General features: G+C 46.7%; 1 pseudogene; it reads left to right on the top strand.

Moving 5' to 3' along the window:
- LOC122320321 overlaps positions 1-24,680 on the top strand; it is a 43,953-nt pseudogene that overhangs the window by 4,483 nt on the left and 14,790 nt on the right.

Genomic DNA, 24,680 nt, shown 5'->3' with positions numbered 1-24,680 from the left:
GTTTCCCCATAGACGTTTCCCTCGTAGATGTTACCCTCGTAGACGTTTTCCTCGTAGACTCTCCCCTCGTAGATTTTCCCCTCGTAGACGTTCCCCTTGTAGACGTTCCCCTCGTAGACGTTTCCCTCGTAGACGTTTCGTTTCTTTCGTCGACGTTTCCCCGACTTAAACTTCAATTTGGAATTTGCGCGCCTTCTGGATGCAACTTCCATTTGAATTTGCGCGCCTTCCTGACTGTCCTCCGCAGATTTGAATTTTCGCGCCTTCCCGACTATCCTCCGCAGATTTGAATTTTCGCGCCTTCCCGACTATCCTCTGGTCACACTGTCAGCTGGTTGATCTGTTTCCACCTGCACACATCAAGTGCAGGGTTTCCACTTGATCGGGGTGGATTAGTGCAGTGTTGCCCAACGCATACCGATATTTCCAATTGTGCTCCCATCGATTGCCCTTCTAGTGCAAACCGATCGCGCCTTATCTAGGCGCCCCCATCCCCAATATGCAATGAATATGCTAATTCGGCCAGTTGTTGTTTTTTTTTACTTTATTTTCGTTCGACTCCACTTATTCTGGATCCAGCTCGCAGCCATGCCCTTTCTTGTCCTTGACAACGGGTCAATGCCCTCCTTGACGACTTTGGTGCCCTCCTTCGGAATTCGGTCGGTAGCTGGTTTGTTTATTCGTAAGTGGGCCAACATTTTCCTTTCACATACTGATTTTCCCTTTTTTTTATTTCAGATCGTTGAACTCCTGGGCAATTTTATTCATTTTTTTTGTTGTTTTCTTTTCCTCCTTTTTTTTTTTTTTGAATTCCAATACGCCCTCCTTTTTTTAAATCCATTTAGTTCCTTTCCTTTTATGTTTTCCCTTTTTTTTGTTCATAGTGCGCTCGGCTGTATCGTTTGTCTCGTACGGTACAGCTTCTATTTCCTGTGCTGTACCGTCTCTCCCCTCACTTCGGGAAAAAAACAAATATGGATTTCCGATCAGCAGAATCTGGCGCTAGTCTGATGATAAGTCTGTCGGCTGCTCCTGGCTAGGTGTTTCCTCTGTCGGCTCCGGCGTACACTTGACGCCGACACGGATTGCCATCGCCACATCACTCCTGTGTATCATGTATTCCTTAATCTCCAAACGGCTTGGCCTGAATCTTACAGACTTTGGCATATGCCCGACGCTAAACCCGTGTATGCGGTAGAATTTGGCATTGGTCCGACGCTAAGATGATCCTGCTGGCCTAGCCTTACAGACTCTGACTTATGCCCGACGCTGAAACTGCCCATGCGGTTGATTCTGGCCTTTGTCCGACGCAAAGACTACTTGCCTCCCATTCCATTTTCCTTTCGTATTTCTTAGTTTTGATTGGAACGCGCCTCCTTCTCGTCCGGTCCGGCGTCTTCTGCCTGTTGTTGTTGTTTAAGCCCGCTTATGTGCACTGTTCGCTCCTTTTGTGTTTTCTGGTGGCGTATTTTGCAAATCACTGGCGATGTGCAGTCCGTGACCTGGTACGGCCCGTCGTATCTTGGTGCCAGCTTCGCAGCGAAACCTTCGACAGCCTTTGATAAATGGTGTTCTCGGGCCCACACTATGTCTCCCACCTTGGGCTTCCACTCTCTCCGCCTCAGGTTGTAGTGCCTGCTTTGGTCCTGGGCCGCCTTCTCCAAATTCCGACGCACGACTTCGAACAACTCCCACAGCTTCTTTGCATTCTCTTCTGGCGTTTCTGCTGCCTTTCCTGTCCCTATGGTTTCTCTGTCGTACAGGCTGTTTGGTAGACGTGGCTCCCGCCCTTGCGTGAGAAATGCTGGGGAGTAGCCCGTCGAGTCTGACACGCTCGAGTTCACTGCTAGCATAATTTCCGGCCATTTTTCGTCCCAGTATCTTTGGTCCTGCCACGTAAACTGTGCTATCATTGTCTTCACCGTTCTATTCGCCCGTTCTGTGGGGTTTTCTTGAGGCGTATAGGGTGCTGTGAATTGTTGCCTCACACCCATTTCTTCTAAAAACTTCTTGAAAGCCTTACTTGTGAACTGCACTCCGTTGTCCGTTATCAGCACATTTGGCACTCCGTATCTGGCTATGATTCTTTCTCTAAATGCCTTTTTTTAACGAATCTGCTGTCGCGCTGCGCAGAGGTACGAGTTCCGTCCACTTGGAGAATCAGCACCAACACCATTTGATTTCCGTGCTTTGATCTTGGTAGCGGTCCCACAAAGTCAGCACACACTGTGGCCCAAGGTTCCTCCGGGACCTGTGTTAGCATTTTCCCTGCGGCCTGCAGTTGATTTGGCTTATATTTTAGGCATGTTTCACATTTTCGCACGTGATTCCTGGCGTCTCTATGCATGCCTGGCCAGTAGTTTCGGGCTGCTAGGCGTGCTATTGTTTTCCGAGTGCCCGTATGTCCGGCTGCTGTTGCGTCATGGTTTTCCCGTAGCACTGACTCTCGCTCGTTGAGCGGCACACACAGCTTCCAGGCTACTACATCCTCATTGCCAGCTCGATGTGGTATGTGTCTGTACAGGGATTCGCCTTCCACCACGTAGTCCGGGAATTTTTGTGGATGGGTTTTCAGCTTCTTGCGCATGTACTCCGTCCAGTCTCCACTGTCCGCTGCTCCCTCTTAGCTATTCTCACTGTTTCTTGTAATGGTTGTTTGGATAGAGCATCGGCTACCACGTTCAGCTGGCCTTTCCGATAGCTGACCTCAAAGTCGTATTGCTGCAATTCTAGGGCCCACCTTGCTATCCTTCCGGAGGGGCTCTCTATGCTATTTAGCCATTTCAATGCCATGTGATCAGTCACCACCTTAAAGTGGTATCCCTCAAGGTATGGCTTCAGCTTTCGTATGGCCCAGACGATGGCTAAACACTCCTTTTCCGTGGTGGAGTAGTTCTTCTCCGCTCCGTTCAGGGTTCTGCTTGAATAGGATATAACCTTCTCGCCTTCGTCTGTCTCTTGTGTCAGGATCGCCCCTATTCCGTAGTCACTCGCGTCTGTCTGTAGAGTGAATGGCTTCCCAAAATCTGGGCATGCCAACACCGGATCCGCCACCAATCTCCTCTTCACTTCTTCGAATGCTTCTTGATGTTCCTGTGTCCACACCCATTTTGTGCCTTTTCGGAGCACTATTCTTGCGAAATCTGGCACGAATCGACGGTACCACGAAGCCACTCCCAAATACTGCCTTAATTCTTTTGTTGTTGCTGGTGGTTTTAGCTCGGCTATGGCAGCTACTTTTTCTGTCTGTCCCTATCCCTTGGCTTGTCACTCGGTGTCCTAGGTACAGCAACTCTTGCCTGAAGAACTGCCATTTCTCCGGATTTATCCTCAGGTTTGCTTCCCTCAGTCGTTTGAACCCTTCTCGTAGATTTTTCTTGTGCTCCTCCAAAGTCCTACCGATCACGATGATGTCGTCCTGGTATGCGAATGCGTGAGGTGACATTTCTGGACCGATCACCTGATCCAACGCCCTTTGGAAGGTTGCCGATGCTGAGTGTAATCCGAAAGGCATCACTTTCCACTGGAAGATTCCTTTGCCGGGTACTGTGAACGCCGTGAATTGTCTACTTGACTCTTCCAACGGGATCTGCCAATAGCCGTCCTTCAGATCTAGACTGCTGATGAACTTGGCCTCCCGGAGTTGGTCTAAAATGTAGTTTATGCGCGGCATTGGGTATGCATCTTTGATGGACTTCGCTTTTATTTGTCGGAAGTCGACACATAATCTCCATTTTCCAGTCTTCTTCCTGACCATGACTATGGGCGAGCTGTATGGGCTTCTCGAGAGTTCTATGCATTCCATTTTTAGCAGTTCATCCTCCTTCTCGTTTATTTCGCCTTGGATCTTCGGATTCTTTGGGTAGTACCTTTGCTTGATTGGTTTGTCGTCCTTCATGGTTATACTGTGTTCTGCTATGTTAGAGGTTCCCGACATTCCTTGAAAACCTTTCAGCTCTGGTTTTAGAAATCTCTCGATGTCCTCCTCCTCGATTTCGTTCGTAACTACCGCCACTGACAATCTTTCTTCAAGCCACCCGTTGTGCCGTTTTCTCGCCGGAATTCGTAGTTCATGGCCGGCACATCTGACCTCAGCTCCTATGCCAGTTATAAAATTCCATCCAAGCACCAAAGCGTCTACCACTCCTGGGAGTACCAACACGCTCATGTCTAGTCTTTTGTTTCCGAATCTGACCATGACCTTAAGTTGTGATGATATCTCGCTGCATCTTCCGTCTGCCAACCTAACTTGCCGTCTTGTGTCTTCTATTTTCCCCACTTCAGCCAGTGTCCTTGCCAACGCTTCGCTTATGAAGCTTGCTGTGGCTCCTATATCGATAGTAGCCTTGTAATTTTGCTGTCCGATGGCCACTATTGCTGATAGCTGCTGTTCTTTTTCGATCAGTTTGCCAGTTAGTTTGGAGAGGCGGAGGACTGCGACCCCTGCTCGCCTCTCTGCGGCGGGGATCGCTGGCCGTTTCCCTAGTTCTGACAGCATTCTATGCTTCTAACGCCCACCTTACCGCAGATCCAGCAGAAAAGCAAACGCTGCTGTCGGCACCCCCGCGCCCAGTGTCCATGTCCGCCACATCGTCTGCAGGCTTCATGTGGGTTGGAGACTATCGATTGGGCTCCGCCGTTTCGTTGTCCCTGTAGTCTCTGACTTGTGTTCGGTGGTCTCCATTGCGGATTTGGCGGCTGGGTTCGCGGAATTGCGATCTGTGGTGTCCATTGGCCTCTTGTAGACGTCACCGGAGCCTCCGCTTCCTCACATCTTCTGCAGGTGACTGGCGCTTGGGATGGCCCTTTGCTTTTGCAGAATTTGTTTTCCTGCACGAACGCCTCTCGCTCCTTTTCTAGTTCCTCGTACTCGTCCGCCAGGATCATCAGCGTCTCCAGGTCGTCGATCTTGTATGTTCTTAGGGAGATCCTAAGATCTGGTGTGAAGTTTTCTTTTATCACTTCGAGGGCTTCTTTCGTAGAGTATCCGAGTGGCCTCATCAACGTTTGCATGGAAAACAAGTCTTGTTTTCTCTGCTTCACTCGGTCCGCCAACTTGGTAAAGAAACCCCTTGGCAGGAAGTATGTCTGGAAACTTTCGCTGAACTCGCTCCACGTTTTCCAGTGTTTGTTGTTTGAGATGAACCATTTCAATGCCTTCCCCTGTAGGAGCTCCGGCATAGCTCGCGGAACCATGTTCAAATTCAAGCCGTAAGTGTTTGCGGACCACTCCACTTGTTCCAAGAATTCTAGTGGCTTTTACGTTCCGTCGAACTTGAATGACCATTCTCTGACCTGTTTCGCGATCTTTGCGTAGTCTGGCGGGCTTGGCCTTGGGTTTCCTTGTTCATCTCTTGTTCGCCCGGTGCTTTGCTCCTGCCTGACTCCTTCATGCTATCTACATCCAGGCTAGCTATTAATTGTTCGGGATCCTGGTGCGTTATCTTGAAAGATGGTGCTGGTTTCTGGCTATACGTAGCTTCTAGGTTTATCCATATTTTGGACATTTCCGGGTCGTTTTCGGTTTCATCGTAGTATGCGGCTAATGCTTTCCGCTTGTCCTCCGATCTGCCTTCCAGCTGGATGTTCAGTTTCGCCGCCACTCTTGTGAAATCCTCGGACTTCAGCAGGTATATCCAGCTCTTCCCCATCTCTGTTGCTTCTGTTCACTTGATAGGACAATCACGTTGGGCGCCAGATGTAACGAACTGATTTTGTTACTTTTATGCTCGCTACTAGAGGTGCGGCTAGCTCAGTAATGGTTGTACGTTCGTCCCACCAAATTTATATGTTGTGATTGCCCCACCAGTGAATCAGAAGACAACGTTGATTTCTTGACTTCAAACTTGTTTATTTGACTTCTAAATCTGAAAATTTGATATATTGCTCGCCTCGGTATGCTGCTCTCGACGCCGCCTCCTGGCTGTATCTATACCGAAATGCTCGCCTTGGTACGCTTTCTTCGATGTCGCCTCCTGGGTTGAATCCCCCTCCTGTGCTCCCGCTCGATCGCTGCCGTTGATATCGGGTATTTCACGCGATGGAGTTGGACTATCTGGGCTCCACCCTAGTCCCTACTACCCCGTGCTGGGGCTGTTCAATCCTTGGCTCTCGGGGTTTCGCTGCTCCAGGACTATGGCAGACACAGCAGGGTTCTTGGCGTGCACGCCTTTAACACCCGTGCCGTTCAACTGCGCGTCCTTCGCGGCTTGTCGCACCAGAACGCAACTCTCGCCACGAGACGGACCAAGTGTACGCCGGATCACGGTCTGGTAGACTCTACAGTATGCGTCTGGCTCTTGAGTTTTCCCCACCGAGGACAGGTTTACTCGATTAAGGACTCGTATGTGTAGACTTAGTCAGGACCCGCCAGGCAATACGCCGGGCTCAATGTCTCCAACTAGTGGTCGTCACAGGCGCCTAATTCGAGTTGTATGCTGCCTAATGGACCTCAGCTACCTGTGTCTCAATTCGGAGACTTGCAACTTACAGTCCCGAACGTCTCGACGTAGCAATCTCGCTCCTTGTAGACTCCTTGCGGGGGATCCTTGCGTCCTTCGTCCGCGCCGTTGATCCTTTCTCCTCTTGTCGTTCGTGTTCGTCGTCGCTTGAATCCTTGCTTGTATCCTTACTTGACTTTTCGCTGCCTGATGTATACTTGTGTTTCACTTCTATTTGACTGATCCCGGCTGAACTGCGGGCCGCGCTTATATAGGGCCCCCTGGTCCCGTTAATCCTCGGCGTCTCCTTTTCCTCCGGGTCCAAGGTCCAGCGGAGATCCCGTTACTTCTTCGGTTGGATCGCGTAACCGGGTCCAAGGTCCACCGCGGCCACGCTATCCTTTTATCCAGCCCGTGATTATTTGTGGGGAGTTATCCAACTCCTCACAAACCGATGCGTCAGCTTACGGCATCGGGGCAGTACTGTCGCAAGACAAAAAACCCATGATATCCCGAATCCTTAAAGACTGCGAGACCCGTTACGCAACTAACGAAAAAGAGTTACTCGCTATAGTCTGGGCTCTAGGAAAATTAAGGCAGTATCTGTATGGCACTCGTGACATAAGAATCTACACAGATCATAAGCCGCTAACGTTCGCTGTCTCCGACAAGAACCCAAATGACAAATTAAAACGTTGGAAAGCATTTATAGATGACTACGGCGCAAAATTCATATACACTCCGGTCAAAGAAAATTTTGTCGCCGACGCCCTTTCGCGATAAAACATCAACGCCCTTCAAAACGAACCCGAATCTGATTGTGCAACAGTTCACAGTGAAGAATCTAGCACTTATACGATAGAAACAACGGAAAAACCTCTAAATTGTTTCAGAAAACAGATAGTCCTAGAAAAGGCAAAGTATTCCTTAAAGCGATACATTTCACGGAAAAATCGACCCTTTTCGAAACATTCAGACCAATCATTAACCCAAAAGTTGTCAAGTTCATTGTAACTTGCCAAAATTGGCAAGCATTCAACATGCATTAGTATCAAATTTTCCAGCTACGAAATTTTGGCACTGCAAAAACTTTGTGTCAGACATTTCTGATAAAAGTGAGCAGATCGAAATAATCACCGCAGAGCACAATCGTGCACACAGAGCTGCTCAGGAAATATCAAACAAGTCCTCCGCGACTATTATTTTCCAAAAATGTCAAAGTTGGCTACTGAAATAGTGACAAGTTGCAAAATATGCACTACAGCAAAGTATGACAGGCACCCCAAGAAACAAGAACTTGGGGTAACTCCAATTCCGTCATATGTCTGCGAAATGCTGCATATTGATATTGAAAAAACAATAAGCGTTTTTATTGCCGAGAAACGAAAACTTGCGATTGCAGTGGTTAATTCTTTGCGATTGGTTTTATTTAAGTCGAAGACGAAACGAGATCGAGGCGAAAGTTACGCAGTGCGTACGACAGGGAGTTCAATTTTCAACTAACACTTTAATTTCATTAAATTCTCTTATGCTAACATAAAGTAATGAGCGGAAGATCGGCGGCCGAATTCGCCTGAGCGAGAAAGCTTTATTTACGCCCCGATTCCCGCTTTACATGAACATCAGAGAGAAATCTCCAAACACCGCCAACTCTGAAGGGACGACGTCCTTCAGGACAACGCTGGAAGAAGAGCCATCTTCGCAAGCAGGTCGGGCTGATCTGGTCCGGGAGTGCCGACGGTGATGGAGCGACCAGCGGGCCGCCGATCAGGAGATGTCCGGATGTTAGGGCTTCGCCGTCGCTGGGGTCGCTGCTTAGCGCTCCGTTGGGCCTTGAGTTCAGCACCGCCTCCACGCTGGCGAGGAGAGTTCCGAGCTCCTCCGCGGTCAAGAGGTCGTGACCGAGCGTCCGAAGGAACAGGTGCTTTGCAGACTTCACACCTGCTTCCCATAGACCGCCGAAGTGAGGTGCTCTGGGCGATATGAACGCAAACTCGCATCCTTTTTTTTGACGCGAATGCTTCGATACCGCCCCCCTGCTCCTACAGACGGGCCCGGAACTCTCTCAGATGCCGATCCGCGCCGACGAAGTTCGTCGCGTTGTCGCACCACACCTTCTCCGGAATCCCGCGACGACTCACGAACCTTTGGAAAGCCAATAGAAATGCATCAGTGGTAAGGTCAGACACTAACTCTAAGTGGACCGCTTTGGACGCAAAACACACAAACAAGGCCACATATGACTTGTACGGTGGTTTACCACGGATGCGATAAGTTGTGCTAAGTGGTCCACAAAAATCGACGCCACAGATATTGAAAGGGCGGAGAGCTCGGAGTCTGTCTGATGGCAAGTTCCCCATAATTTGCGTCAAGAGCTGCGGCTTGCATCGAAAGCAGCGCATGCACGAACGAACTGTTCGGCGACATACGTCTTGAGCATTGACCAACCAGACTTTCTCTCGCAGGAGACTCACAAGAGCTTGAGGACCAGCGTGACAATTTGTAACGTGCAGATACGACACGTAGGTTTTAACAAACTGTGAGCTTTTTGTTAGCAACAATGGAAACTTGGCTTCGTACGGTATAGGAGCATTCAATAACCGACCACCAACGCGCAATAATGTCGAAGAGCACCAATCTGATTTCTTTTCCTGCACAAAGGGATTCAGCTTTTGAATCTGCGTTGATACCGGTTTCTTTTTCCGAATTTTGCCTATGTCGTCACTGAATTCGTGAGATTGAATGACTTCTACAATTTTCTCGAACGCAAAATTCAATTCTCTTGGCGTAATGCTTTTTTCGAAAGGCTGTAAAACTTTCTTACACCTCCGAATAAATCGGAGAACCCACACGAAAACTCTCAGCAGCTTCAGGTGCGACGAAAAGGACTCTATTTTCTGAAGCAAGTAGTTGGGTTCTGGTGTGACAACAAGAGTTAACGCCGACTTGCGTAACTCACTCGACACAACTTCTGAAGGGGGTTCGAAATGCTGATTTACAGGTCAACTACTTTCTGTGTCGAGTAAAAATGACGGCCCAGCGAACCAAATGGACGTTAAAAGATCTTCAACGTCACATCCTCGAGACACTATATCCGCTGGGTTAACTTTCGTGGGAACGTGTCGCCAAATTGCATTCTCCGACCACTCTTGGATCTCAGCTACTCGGTTTGAGACGAAAACGGACAACGACGAAGGATGAGTTTTGATCCAATGCAGAGTGATCTCAGAGTCGTTCCATAGGACCACCTTTTGATAGGGCAATTTAGTAATGGCCTTACACGATTAAGAAGATCTGCTAGAAGGTGAGCTGCACACAGCTCAAGGCGAGGCAAAGTTTTCGTCTTGAGGGGAGCTACTTTGGATTTGGCAGTCAGTAATGACACTTTTAAACCTTCAGCAGTTTGAGTGCGAACGTAGATGCACGCTCCATATGCTCGCATGGAACCGTCAGCGAAACCGTGTATTTCAATCGGGACTTGCGGATCTGTATGAACGAATCGCGATACCTTGACTTTGGGCAGTTGCAGCAGAGTTGCTTTGAAGGCTTCCCACGACGTTTGTAGCTGCATCGGTAGCGACTCGTCCCAATCTAATTTTCGAAGCCACAGCTCCTGTAGAAGCATCTTTGCCTTCGTGACCAAAGGACACAACAGGCCCAGTGGATCGAAAAGTGCAGTCACGGAGAGTATGTTTCGTTTTGTCGGACGAAGATCCTGGAAAGAGTCATCCAACCGGAATTGGAAGTAATCTTTACCAGGTAACCAAACCACTCCAAGGGTTTTAGTCACATCTGAGTCAGCCAATAATGGCATGATAGCGCTGTCAGATGCGGAGATCTCTGGGCAGTTCGAAAACCACTTTGCCAATTCGAAACCTGCCTCTTGCAAAACCTGAGAAACTTCCTCACGAAGGTTTTGCAGGTTCTCAACGCATCCGGCGCCTGTCAACAAATCGTCAACATAAAAATCATTCTGAATGACCTTTGCGGCATTTGGATACTTAGCTTGCGTCATCTCTCCAAGCCGCATTAAACACCGGATTGCCATGAAGGGTGCTGGCGATGTTCCGTATGTCACGGTATTTAATCTAAAGATCTTCAGAGACTCAGAAGGATCTCGTCTCCACACTATGAGCTGATAGTTTCGGTCAGCTTCGTCCACCATCACTTGGCGATACATCTTTTTAATGTCCGCTGCAAGGGCGAACCTGTGCATTCTGAACCGAAGTAGCGTCGAATACAGCTCCTCTTGAATAGTGGGGCCTACCATCAAGATATCATTCAACGCAACCTGCGTCGATGTGCGGCTTGAGGCATCGAACACCACTCTCAACTTGGTTGAGGTGCTTTGAGGCCGCAGCACGCATTGGTGCGGAATGAAATAGTGTGGACCATCTGAAATTCTATTATCAGTAGAAGACATATGGCCCATTGACGCATATTCCTCCATGAAATCCAGATATATTTTTTTTAAGGAAGGATCTTTGGACAATCTCCTTTCCAGCGACAAAAATCTACGTTTCGCAACTTCATACGAAGAACCAAGAGAATTCGGGTCAGATTTGAACGGCAGACGAACCGAAAATCTCCCGGACGACAGTCTTTGAGTATTCTTCTCAAAGTGTTGTTTACAAAGTTGCTGCTCAGGAGTATGGACTTTAGCCTTAGGCGGCAAGTCCTCCACAGACCAAAATTTCTGCAGGGTTGTGTGGATTGACTCCAACGCTTCTTCCTGGCAGCTGAGATGTACCGAATTTTCTGCCTTAATTTTGGTTTCCGAGGTACATCTCCCTGACACTATCCAGCCGAGAACAGTTTTTTGTAAGATGGGAAGTTCAGGCCCCTGCTTTATCTGGCCGACTGACAGAATTTCAAAAAATGAATCTGCGCCGATAAGCATGTCTATTTTTTGGGGCTTGAAGAAGAATGGATCTGCCAAATTAATATTTTCAGGCACCCTCCACCCGCTGGTGTTCACCGCTTGATCCGGATGATAACCAGAAATATTCTTTAAGATATAAAAATCGGACGACAACTGGCTGCTCCCTACTCGCGACTTCACTATTGTATGTATCTTCTTTGTTGCTTGGGCATTAGTTTGACCAATGCCCCGCAAGCTCATACACACATCCTCTCTTTTAATTTGTAGTCTCTGAGCGAGCTCGTCGGTCACAAAATTTATTTGTGAACCAGAGTCAAGCAACGCTCGAGCCACAACAAATTCGCCACTTTTCGATAATACGCTCACGATAGCTGTGGCAAGAATAACTCTATCCGAAGCAGTCGCATGCAAAACATGTGAAGTGGATGGAGTCTCTTGCATGAGCGTGGGCTGAGGAGGAGGCGGGAACGCGAGATTTGTCTTAGGCGAGTATATGTGCAGCAAAGTGTGGTGTGAAGATTTGCACACCCTGCACCTGTTCGATTTGCATTTCTTGACCGTGTGACCCTTGCGAAGGCAGTTAATGCATAAGGGCTCTTTCTTGGCAAAATCGAACCTCTGCTGCACTGTTAGAGCTGCGAAAGAAGCGCAGTTTCCTACTTGATGCTCTGCTGATGTGCAAAACACACATAAAGAAGAGACGTCCCTGGCAGCGATCAATGAAAAACTTTTATTTCCACTCTTCTTCGGAAAAGTCTGGCCTGGCTGAACATTTTTCGGCTTGGAAGCCTCTTCGGCGACCATGTGTTGGTATCGCCTGTCCAGAGCCGACTCACATTCGCTCCAAAGCGGAAGCGAAGTATAGTCCAACTGTTCTTCCCACTTTCTTTTTGTCCCTGCATCGACTTTGCTCATGATTAGATGAATGAGGATGGCATTCGTTATACGTTTGTCATCCCCAAAGGACAGCAACGAATCGTATAGAGCTCTGACTGTGTCGATCAGGTTCCTCAAGGCTGTAGCTGATGGCTGGGACATTTTTGGCAGATTAAAAAGTGTCGATATATTGTCGAAGAAAATCAAACAATCATTATCGTACACCCGCTTCAGGCTAGCCAGGGCCTTGGGATAGTTCGCCGCGGTGACTTGAAATGCCCTGACTGTGCCTAAAGCGTCTCCAGCTAGACACGATATCAAATGGTTACATTTTTTTTTTAAACTCGGAGTGCTTTCCGCTAAATGTTGGAAGAGACACGCTCGGCAGGCGGCATTGGGGAGTGCGCCTTGCCGGTGGAGCGGATTCATCGACGCTCGTACGCCTGCTTTTATTTATTAGAGAAATTAGCAGAGACTTGGCCAATACTGCGGTCTCTTCCAATTCTTCCCGAAACAAATCCTCTGGGGGTCTCGCTTCGATTTGATTCTGAATTGTCGAAGCATTTTCAATGTGCGAACTTAATATTTCCAAACGACATTCTAATTCGACTGGATTCAAAGATAATCTACCCTCTTCCAAATATTGTTGAGTTCGGGATATACTTCGCATAATTCCGTCTCGTTTATTTTTAAGCGCTTCGATTTCTTTGTTGCTCATTGTGATTTATTATTTGATTAAATTTGGTTTGAAATCGAAAGGCTGGGAATTAATTTTTATTCAAACAACAAAAATCAAAATAAAAAATTTTAATTTAGTTTTTATTATTTAAACAAAAATAAAAAAAAAAACAAACGAGTGGTATATGCCGAACGTCTACACTGTAGGGGATTTGTCGAATAAATTAACGAAGTCGTTTAGAATAATATTAATTAATTTATTAATTCCGTACGGAACTAATAAACCCCACGCACAAATTGTAGAGGAGCACACGCTCAGCGCAAACACCGAAAACACAGCGATAACACCAAAAACGCTTGCAAGAGTCCAGCGACCGAAAACGAAAAGCGCGAAAGCGAGATCAAAAAACACTGGCAGCGCTTGTGGGTGAGAGTGCGTGTGTGTGAATGTATGTATTTAGCTGGCGGCTCACTCTTTGGAAATGCCGACTAGCGGATATTGATGCACTGACCGATATATAAGGGCAACGAGTATATAAGCGGGATGCAGAAGCGCGGGAAATGGCACTAAGGCTTGGGAAAATGGCGGAAAAGCGCGGCAAATTTGGTAATGAAAAATGCGCGCACAGGTTTTTTCCGCAATTTTCTTTGCACAATAGTTCACTGGATGCACTATTAAAATCACTTTATTTTCGGCCTTAATTTTTAACCCTAAATTGGTGCTCACTACGACGAAATTGGTGGAATTAATTTGCACTTATTGGGTCAACGACGAATTTAATTTTATAGGTCCAAAGCGATTCACTTAATTCAATATTTATAGCAATATAAAATATAAAATATAAGCAATATAATATATATATTTATGAATGTATAATTAATATTCGAATTAAAATTGTTAGTGCATGCGAAATCAAATTTTTTGGTTAGAATGCTCACTATCTACCGATTTTACACGAATGCAAAAAGTTGAAAGATTGGCCGAACACAATTTTAACAAAACGCCACAAATTAACTTTCAACTTTTTACACTCTATACCTGGCTGGCCGATTCGGTCTGATCAGCGACTTCCCTTTTCGGATCCATTGCCTCGACGTAGGGTGTGCAAATTGCGTAATCAGTTCCAGCGGCGACGACGAAAAGGCCTTTGGCAGCAATCAAACAAATCCAGCGGCAACAAAAGGGCTTCTTGGCAGCAACAACAGTCTTCTCCAGCGGCAGCGACGAAAAGGCAGCAACAAGTCCAACGACGACAAATAATTATTTATTGGCACTTTTGCACTTTATTTAAGCCGACGCGGAGAATTGTTTTTGGTTTTTGGTTGTTTGTTACACACCAAAAAAAATGCGAAAAAAAGAGAAAAAACCAACTGCTGATCACGTCGAGGTCACCATGAAAAAACAATAAGCGTTTTTATTGCCGAGAAACGAAAACTTGCGATTGCAGTGGTTAATTCTTTGCGATTGGTTTTATTTAAGTCGAAGACGAAACGAGATCGAGGCGAAAGTTACGCAGTGCGTACGACAGGGAGTTCAATTTTCAACTAACACTTTAATTTCATAAAATTCTCTTATGCTAACATAAAGTAATGAGCGGGAGATCGGCGGCCGAATTCGCCTGAGCGAGAAAGCTTTATTTACGCCCCGATTCCCGCTTTACATGAACATCAGAGAGAAATCTCCAAACACCGCCAACTCTGAAGGGACGACGTCCTTCAGGACAACGCTGGAAGAAGAGCCATCTTCGCAAGCAGGTCGGGCTGATCTGGTCCGGGAGTGCCGACGGTGATGGAGCGACCAGCGGGCCGCCGATCAGGAGATGTCCGGATGTTAGGGCTTCGCCGTCGCTGGGGTCGCTGCTTAGCGCTCCGTTGGGCCTTGAGTTCAGCACCGCCTCCACGCTGGCGAGGAGAGTTCCGAGCTCCTCCGCGGTCAAGAGGTCGTGACCGACCGTCCGAAGGAACAGGTGCTTTGCAGACTTCACACCTGCTTCCCATAGACCGCCGAAGTGAGGTGCTCTGGGCGATATGAACGCAAACTCGCATCCTTTTTTTGACGCGAATGCTTCGATACCGCCCCCCTGCTCCTACAGACGGGCCCGGAACTCTCTCAGATGCCGATCCGCGCCGACGAAGTTCGTCGCGTTGTCGCACCACACCTTCTCCGGAATCCCGCGACGACTCACGAACCTTTGGAAAGCCAATAGAAATGCATCAGTGGTAAGGTCAGACACTAACTCTAAGTGGACCGCTTTGGACGCAAAACACACAAACAAGGCCACATATGACTTGTACGGTGGTTTACCACGGATGCGATAAGTTGTGCTAAGTGGTCCACAAAAATCGACGCCACAGATATTGAAAGGGCGGAGAGCTCGGAGTCTGTCTGATGGCAAGTTCCCCATAATTTGCGTCAAGAGCTGCGGCTTGCATCGAAAGCAGCGCATGCACGAACGAACTGTTCGGCGACATACGTCTTGAGCATTGACCAACCAGACTTTCTCTCGCAGGAGACTCACAAGAGCTTGAGGACCAGCGTGGCAATTTGTAACGTGCAGATACGACACGTAGGTTTTAACAAACTGTGAGCTTTTTGTTAGCAACAACGGAATCTTGGCTTCGTACGGGATAGGAGCATTCAATAACCGACCACCAACGCGCAATAATGTCGAAGAGCACCAATCTGATTTCTTTTCCTGCACAAAGGGATTCAGCTTTTGAATCTGCGTTGATACCGGTTTCTTTTTCCGAATTTTGCCTATGTCGTCACTGAATTCGTGAGATTGGATGACTTCTACAATTTTCTCGAACGCAAAATTCAATTCTCTTGGCGTAATGCTTTTTTCGAAAGGCTGTAAAACTTTCTTACACCTCCGAATAAATCGGAGAACCCACACGAAAACTCTCAGCAGCTTCAGGTGCGACGAAAAGGACTCTATTTTCTGAAGCAAGTAGTTGGGTTCTGGTGTGACAACAAGAGTTAACGCCGACTTGCGTAACTCACTCGACACAACTTCTGAAGGGGGTTCGAAATGCTGATTTACAGGTCAACTACTTTCTGTGTCGAGTAAAAATGACGGCCCAGCGAACCAAATGGACGTTAAAAGATCTTCAACGTCACATCCTCGAGACACTATATCCGCTGGGTTAACTTTCGTGGGAACGTGTCGCCAAATTGCATTCTCCGACCACTCTTGGATCTCAGCTACTCGGTTTGAGACGAAAACGGACAACGACGAAGGATGAGTTTTGATCCAATGCAGAGTGATCTGAGAGTCGGTCCATAGGACCACCTTTTGATAGGGCAATTTAGTAATGGCCTTACACGATTAAGAAGATCTGCTAGAAGGTGAGCTGCACACAGCTCAAGGCGAGGCAAAGTTTTCGTCTTGAGGGGAGCTACTTTGGATTTGGCAGTCAGTAATGACACTTTTAAACCTTCAGCAGTTTGAGTGCGAACGTAGATGCACGCTCCATATGCTCGCATGGAACCGTCAGCGAAACCGTGTATTTCAATCGGGACTTGCGGATCTGTATGAACGAATCGCGATACCTTGACTTTGGGCAGTTGCAGCAGAGTTGCTTTGAAGGCTTCCCACGACGTTTGTAGCTGCATCGGTAGCGACTCGTCCCAATCTAATTTTCGAAGCCACAGCTCCTGTAGAAGCATCTTTGCCTTCGTGACCAAAGGACACAACAGGCCCAGTGGATCGAAAAGTGCAGTCACGGAGAGTATGTTTCGTTTTGTCGGACGAAGATCCTGGAAAGAGTCATCCAACCGGAATTGGAAGTAATCTTTACCAGGTAACCAAACCACTCCAAGGGTTTTAGTCACATCTGAGTCAGCCAATAATGGCATGATAGCGCTGTCAGATGCGGAGATCTCTGGGCAGTTCGAAAACCACTTTGCCAATTCGAAACCTGCCTCTTGCAAAACCTGAGAAACTTCCTCACGAAGGTTTTGCAGGTTCTCAACGCATCCGGCGCCTGTCAACAAATCGTCAACATAAAAATCATTCTGAATGACCTTTGCGGCATTTGGATACTTAGCTTGCGTCATCTCTCCAAGCCGCATTAAACACCGGATTGCCATGAAGGGTGCTGGCGATGTTCCGTATGCCACGGTATTTAATCTAAAGATCTTCAGAGACTCAGAAGGATCTCGTCTCCACACTATGAGCTGATAGTTTCGGTCAGCTTCGTCCACCATCACTTGGCGATACATCTTTTTAATGTCCGCTGCAAGGGCGAACCTGTGCATTCTGAACCGAAGTAGCGTCGAATACAGCTCCTCTTGAATAGTGGGGCCTACCATCAAGATATCATTCAACGCAACCTGCGTCGATGTGCGGCTTGAGGCATCGAACACCACTCTCAACTTGGTTGAGGTGCTTTGAGGCCGCAGCACGCATTGGTGCGGAATGAAATAGTGTGGACCATCTGAAATTCTATTATCAGTAGAAGACATATGGCCCATTGACGCATATTCCTCCATGAAATCCAGATATATTTTTTTTAAGGAAGGATCTTTGGACAATCTCCTTTCCAGCGACAAAAATCTACGTTTCGCAACTTCATACGAAGAACCAAGAGAATTCGGGTCAGATTTGAACGGCAGACGAACCGAAAATCTCCCGGACGACAGTCTTTGAGTATTCTTCTCAAAGTGTTGTTTACAAAGTTGCTGCTCAGGAGTATGGACTTTAGCCTTAGGCGGCAAGTCCTCCACAGACCAAAATTTCTGCAGGGTTGTGTGGATTGACTCCAACGCTTCTTCCTGGCAGCTGAGATGTACCGAATTTTCTGCCTTAATTTTGGTTTCCGAGGTACATCTCCCTGACACTATCCAGCCGAGAACAGTTTTTTGTAAGATGGGAAGTTCAGGCCCCTGCTTTATCTGGCCGACTGACAGAATTTCAAAAAATGAATCTGCGCCGATAAGCATGTCTGTTTTTTTGGGGCTTGGAGAAGAATGGATCTGCCAAATTAATATTTTCAGGCACCCTCCACCCGCTGGTGTTCACCGCTTGATCCGGATGATAACCAGAAATATTCTTTAAGATATAAAAATCGGACGACAACTGGCTGCTCCCTACTCGCGACTTCACTATTGTATGTATCTTCTTTGTTGCTTGGGCATTAGTTTGACCAATGCCCCGCAAGCTCATGCACACATCCTCTCTTTTAATTTGTAGTCTCTGAGCGAGCTCGTCGGTCACAAAATTTATTTGTGAACCAGAGTCAAGCAACGCTCGAGCCACAACAAATTCGCCACTTTTCGATAATACGCTCACGATAGCTGTGGCAAGAATGACTCTATCCGAAGCAGTCGCATGCAAAACATGTGAAGTGGATGGAGTCTCTTGCATGAGCGTGGGCTGAGGAGGAGGCGGGAACGCGAGATTTGTCTTAGGCGAGTATATGTGCAGCAAAGTGTGGTGTGAAGATTTGCACACCCTGCACCTGTTCGATTTGCATTTCTTGACCGTGTGACCCTTGCGAAGGCAGTTAATGCATAAGGGCTCTTTCTTGGCAAAATCGAACCTCTGCTGCACTGTTAGAGCTGCGAAAGAAGCGCAGTTTCCTACTTGATGCTCTGCTGATGTGCAAAACACACATAAAGAAGAGACGTCCCTGGCAGCGATCAATGAAAAACTTTTATTTCCACTCTTCTTCGGAAAAGTCTGGCCTGGTTGAACATTTTTCGGCTTGGAAGCCTCTTCGGCGACCATGTGTTGGTATCGCCTGTCCAGAGCCGACTCACATTCGCTCCAAAGCGGAAGCGAAGTATAGTCCAACTGTTCTTCCCACTTTCTTTTTGTCCCTGCATCGACTTTGCTCATGATTAGATGAATGAGGATGGCATTCGTTATACGATTGTCATCCCCAATGGACAGCAACGAATCGTATAGAGCTCTGACTGTGTCGATCAGGTTCCTCAAGGCTGTAGCTGATGGCTGGAACATTTTTGGCAGATTAAAAAGTGTCGATATATTGTCGAAGAAAATCAAACAATCATTATCGTACACCCGCTTCAGGCTAGCCAGGGCCTTGGGATAGTTCGCCGCGGTGACTTGAAATGCCCTGACTGTGCCTAAAGCGTCTCCAGCTAGACACGATATCAAATGGTTACATTTTTTTTTTAAACTCGGAGTGCTTTCCGCTAAATGTTGGAAGAGACACGCTCGGCAGGCGGCATTTGGGAGTGCGCCTTGCCGGTGGAGCGGATTCATCGACGCTCGTACGCCTGCTTTTATTTATTAGAGAAATTAGCAGAGACTTGGCCAATACTGCGGTCTCTTCCAATTCTTCCCGAAACAAATCCTCTGGGGGTCTCGCTTCGATTTGATTCTGAATTGTCGAAGCATTTTCAATGTGCGAACTTAATATTTCCAAACGACATTCTAATTCGACTGGATTCAAAGATAATCTACCCTCTTCCAAATATTGTTGAGTTCGGGATATACTTCGCATAATTCCGTCTCGTTTATTTTTAAGCGCTTCGATTTCTTTGTTGCTCATTGTGATTTATTATTTGATTAAATTTGGTTTGAAATCGAAAGGCTGGGAATTAATTTTTATTCAAACAACAAAAATCAAAATAAAAAATTTTAATTTAGTTTTTATTATTTAAACAAAAATAAAAAAAAAAACAAACGAGTGGTATATGCCGAACGTCTACACTGTAGGGGATTGGTCGAATAAATTAACGAAGTCGTTTAGAATAATATTAATTAATTTATTAATTCCGTACGGAACTAATAAACCCCACGCACAAATTGTAGAGGAGCACACGCTCAGCGCAAACACCGAAAACACAGCGATAACACCAAAAACGCTTGCAAGAGTCCAGCGACCGAAAACGAAAAGCGCGAAAGCGAGATCAAAAAACACTGGCAGCGCTTGTGGGTGAGAGTGCGTGTGTGTGAATGTATGTATTTAGCTGGCGGCTCACTCTTTGGAAATGCCGACTAGCGGATAATGATGCACTGACCGATATATAAGGGCAACGAGTATATAAGCGGGATGCAGAAGCGCGGGAAATGGCACTAAGGCTTGGGAAAATGGCGGAAAAGCGCGGCAAATTTGGTAATGAAAAATGCGCGCACAGGTTTTTTCCGCAATTTTCTTTGCACAATAGTTCACTGGATGCACTATTAAAATCACTTTATTTTCGGCCTTAATTTTTAACCCTAAATTGGTGCTCACTACGACGAAATTGGTGGAATTAATTTGCACTTATTGGGTCAACGACGAATTTAATTTTATAGGTCCAAAGCGATTCACTTAATTCAATATTTATAGCAATATAAAATATAAAATATAAGCAATATAATATATATATTTATGAATGTATAATTAATATTCGAATTAAAATTGTTAGTGCATGCGAAATCAAATTTTTTGGTTAGAATGCTCACTATCTACCGATTTTACACGAATGCAAAAAGTTGAAAGATTGGCCGAACACAATTTTAACAAAGCGCCACAAATTAACTTTCAACTTTTTACACTCTATACCTGGCTGGCCGATTCGGTCTGATCAGCGACTTCCCTTTTCGGATCCATTGCCTCGACGTAGGGTGTGCAAATTGCGTAATCAGTTCCAGCGGCGACGACGAAAAGGCCTTTGGCAGCAATCAAACAAATCCAGCGGCAACAAAAGGGCTTCTTGGCAGCAACAACAGTCTTCTCCAGCGGCAGCGACGAAAAGGCAGCAACAAGTCCAACGACGACAAATAATTATTTATTGGCACTTTTGCACTTTATTTAAGCCGACGCGGAGAATTGTTTTTGGTTTTTGGTTGTTTGTTACACACCAAAAAAAATGCGAAAAAAAGAGAAAAAACCAACTGCTGATCACGTCGAGGTCACCATGAAAAAACAATAAGCGTTTTTATTGCCGAGAAACGAAAACTTGCGATTGCAGTGGTTAATTCTTTGCGATTGGTTTTATTTAAGTCGAAGACGAAACGAGATCGAGGCGAAAGTTACGCAGTGCGTACGACAGGGAGTTCAATTTTCAACTAACACTTTAATTTCATAAAATTCTCTTATGCTAACATAAAGTAATGAGCGGGAGATCGGCGGCCGAATTCGCCTGAGCGAGAAAGCTTTATTTACGCCCCGATTCCCGCTTTACATGAACATCAGAGAGAAATCTTCAAACACCGCCAACTCTGAAGGGACGACGTCCTTCAGGACAACGCTGGAAGAAGAGCCATCTTCGCAAGCAGGTCGGGCTGATCTGGTCCGGGAGTGCCGACGGTGATGGAGCGACCAGCGGGCCGCCGATCAGGAGATGTCCGGATGTTAGGGCTTCGCCGTCGCTGAGGTCGCTGCTTAGCGCTCCGATGGGCCTTGAGTTCAGCACCGCCTCCACGCTGGCGAGGAGAGTTCCGAGCTCCTCCGCGGTCAAGAGGTCGTGACCGACCGTCCGAAGGAACAGGTGCTTTGCAGACTTCACACCTGCTTCCCATAGACCGCCGAAGTGAGGTGCTCTGGGCGGTATGAACGCAAACTCGCATCCTTTTTTGACGCGAATGCTTCGATACCGCCCCCCTGCTCCTCCAGACGGGCCCGGAACTCTCTCAGATGCCGATCCGCGCCGACGAAGTTCGTCGCGTTGTCGCACCACACCTTCTCCGGAATCCCGCGACGACTCACGAACCTTTGGAAAGCCAATAGAAATGCATCAGTGGTCAGACAGTAACTCTAAGTGGACCGCTTTGGACGCAAAACACACAAACAAGGCCACATATGACTTGTACGGTGGTTTACCACGGATGCGATAAGTTGTGCTAAGTGGTCCACAAAAATCGACGCCACAGATATTGAAAGGGCGGAGAGCTCGGAGTCTGTCTGATGGCAAGTTCCCCATAATTTGCGTCAAGAGCTGCGGCTTGCATCGAAAGCAGCGCATGCACGAACGAACTGTTCGGCGACATACGTCTTGAGCATTGACCAACCAGACTTTCTCTCGCAGGAGACTCACAAGAGCTTGAGGACCAGCGTGGCAATTTGTAACGTGCAGATACGACACGTAGGTTTTAACAAACTGTGAGCTTTTTGTTAGCAACAACGGAAACTTGGCTTCGTACGGGATAGGAGCATTCAATAACCGACCACCAACGCGCAATAATGTCGAAGAGCACCAATCTGATTTCTTTTCCTGCACAAAGGGATTCAGCTTTTGAATCTGCGTTGATACCGGTTTCTTTTTCCGAATTTTGCCTATGTCGTCACTGAATTCGTGAGATTGGATGACTTCTACAATTTTCTCGAACGCAAAATTCAATTCTCTTGGCGTAATGCTTTTTTCGAAAGGCTGTAAAACTTTCTTACACCTCCGAATAAATCGGAGAACCCACACGAAAACTCTCAGCAGCTTCAGGTGCGACGAAAAGGACTCTATTTTCTGAAGCAAGTAGTTGGGTTCTGGTGTGACAACAAGAGTTAACGCCGACTTGCGTAACTCACTCGACACAACTTCTGAAGGGGGTTCGAAATGCTGATTTACAGGTCAACTACTTTCTGTGTCGAGTAAAAATGACGGCCCAGCGAACCAAATGGACGTTAAAAGATCTTCAACGTCACATCCTCGAGACACTATATCCGCTGGGTTAACTTTCGTGGGAACGTGTCGCCAAATTGCATTCTCCGACCACTCTTGGATCTCAGCTACTCGGTTTGAGACGAAAACGGACAACGACGAAGGATGAGTTTTGATCCAATGCAGAGTGATCTGAGAGTCGGTCCATAGGACCACCTTTTTGATAGGGCAATTTAGTAATGGCCTTACACGATTAAGAAGATCTGCTAGAAGGTGAGCTGCACACAGCTCAAGGCGAGGCAAAGTTTTCGTCTTGAGGGGAGCTACTTTGGATTTGGCAGTCAGTAATGACACTTTTAAACCTTCAGCAGTTTGAGTGCGAACGTAGATGCACGCTCCATATGCTCGCATGGAACCGTCAGCGAAACCGTGTATTTCAATCGGGACTTGCGGATCTGTATGAACGAATCGCGATACCTTGACTTTGGGCAGTTGCAGCAGAGTTGCTTTGAAGGCTTCCCACGACGTTTGTAGCTGCATCGGTAGCGACTCGTCCCAATCTAATTTTCGAAGCCACAGCTCCTGTAGAAGCATCTTTGCCTTCGTGACCAAAGGACACAACAGGCCCAGTGGATCGAAAAGTGCAGTCACGGAGAGTATTTTTCGTTTTTTCGGACGAAGATACTGGAAAGAGTCATCCAACCGGAATTGGAAGTAATCTTTACCAGGTAACCAAACCACTCAAGGGTTTTAGTCACATCTGAGTCAGCCAATAATGGCATGATAGCGCTGTCAGATGCGGAGATCTCTGGGCAGTTCGAAAACCACTTTGCCAATTCGAAACCTGCCTCTTGCAAAACCTGAGATATTTTTTCCACCGATAAAAAACTATTTTTAACGGCCATCGACAAATTCTCCAAATTTGCGGTTGTACAACCAATAGTGTCTAGGGCAATAGTAGACGTGAAAATCCCTATCCTCCAGTTAATAAACTTATTCCCAAATATAAAGACAATATACTGTGATAACGAAGCGTCTTTCAGCTCTGAAACGATCACATCGTTACTCAAGAATCAGTATGGCATAGATGTTGTAAATTCACCCCCGCTGCACAGTAGTTCAAACGGACAAATCGAACGCCTCCACAGCACCCTAACAGAAATAACGAGGTGCATCAAAATGGATAAACAAATTAATAATACAGTGGAGCTAGTTATGCGGGCGACCGTTGAATATAATAAAACATTACATTCGGTCATTAACCAAAAACCCATTGATGTAATCCACTCTGCTTCCGAAAAAGTTAAGGAAGCAATAAAAATTAATATTGAAAAAGCACAGAGGGATAATCTTGACAGGTGTAACCCATCAAGACAAAATAGAATATTTGAGGTAGGAGAAAGAGTCTACTTAAAGAACAATATAAGACTAGGCAATAAGTTAACTCCGTTATACACGGAAAAACGCGTAGAAGCGGACCTGGGGACAGCGGTCCTCATTGGAGGGAGGGTAGTCCACAAGGACAACCTTAAAAAACCTTTTTCTCCAATTTACATGCACTTAACACACCCAACACAAACACACACTTAGAAAATAGCCAAAAGATTTAACCTGTCATTTGCTTACAGGATCGCGGGAATCATATTAACAATATTAGCAGTAGTTAACGCTAGAGTGACAGACTACACTCCGGTACATCCCCATAACCGACGGAACTGCATTGGTGTGGGAACATAGGAATTACTTTAGGCATTCGAGCAATTTGACAGAGTTTTCAATTATGATAGACGAAACAGCTAGATTGTCCGCTTCCCATAATCGCACATGCGAAAATTGTTAGATGTTAATACTGATCATATTAGAAATATATTATCCGTACTAAAGGTACAGCACCTTGGTCCTCGAGAACTAGTGGGATGTTCAAGAGGGGGCTTAGCTGGGGCCGCCAGGCGGGTCGCAGGTTGCGGATAGCGAACGGCCTTCTATAAGGTTAGTTGCGAATAGGCGTAAGCTAATAAGCAACCCCGGACAAACAGCGGGTACACCGGAGTCGGTGTACTGATGAGACGTTTGTTTGGCCGTCTTCGAAAGTATAGCCTCACACACTCCTCTTCCCTCACGACTACCTATCAACTTCCCTCCCCACACAATCTCACTCCGGGCCGGACTAAGGTGTCATCCGACCCGTGCCGATAGTCAGCCTGGCTGGGGGCCCGGGTTAACAAATAGCCCAGTCTCTCACGGAGGGTTC

This window comes from Drosophila ficusphila, unplaced genomic scaffold, assembly GCF_018152265.1.
Source record: "Drosophila ficusphila isolate 14025-0441.05 unplaced genomic scaffold, ASM1815226v1 contig_470, whole genome shotgun sequence".
NCBI classification, from domain to species: Eukaryota; Metazoa; Arthropoda; class Insecta; order Diptera; family Drosophilidae; genus Drosophila; species Drosophila ficusphila.
This window is presented reverse-complemented; position numbering and strand designations above follow the sequence as displayed.